Source organism: Colobus angolensis, unplaced genomic scaffold (assembly GCF_000951035.1).
Source record: "Colobus angolensis palliatus isolate OR3802 unplaced genomic scaffold, Cang.pa_1.0 Scaffold380, whole genome shotgun sequence".
Taxonomy (NCBI): domain Eukaryota; kingdom Metazoa; phylum Chordata; class Mammalia; order Primates; family Cercopithecidae; genus Colobus; species Colobus angolensis.
Window position 1 is genome coordinate 3,238,502 of NW_012117155.1, and position 717 is coordinate 3,239,218.

A 717-nucleotide genomic window follows, 5' to 3' on the forward strand; every position below is an offset into this window, starting at 1 on the left:
TTGGTAACAGGGATAGGGAGGAGTCCTCTCCTCGAAACGTCTTTCCAGTAACTGAAACTACAGATAGACAGGGCCAGGCCTGGAGGCACCACAATGGGTTTGAATTTACTGTAATAAAAGAACTAAAAACCGCTGTCTCTCAATACAGAGCTACTGCTCCGTATACCATTGCCATAGTAGAATCTGTGGCCGATAATTGGCTCACTCCCATAGATTGTAATACCTTAGTTAGAGCAGTTCTTTCCGGAGGTGACCATCTGATTTGGAAGTCAGAATTTTATGAAAATTGTAGAGATACGGCCAAGAGAAACCAAATGGTTGGGATTTTGATATGCTAACTGGCTCAGGTAACTACACAGAAACCGATGCTCAGATGCAGTACGATCCTGGACTATTTTCCCAAATCCAAGCAGCAGCCACCAAAGCCTGGAGAAAACTCCCTGTTAAAGGAGATCCAGGAGCCTCGCTCACGGGGGTCAAACAGGGGCCTGATGAGCCCTTTGCAAACTTTGTACATAGACTTTTAACCACGGCCAGCAGAATATTTGGAAATGCCAAGGCAGGGGTGGATTATGAAAAAAAGCTAGCTTACAAAAACGCTAACCTGGCTTGTCAGGCAACAATCAGACCTTATAGAAAAAAAACAGACTTAACAGGCTACATTCGCCTCCGTTCGGATATAGGACCCTCATATCAACAGGGTTTAGCAATGGCTGC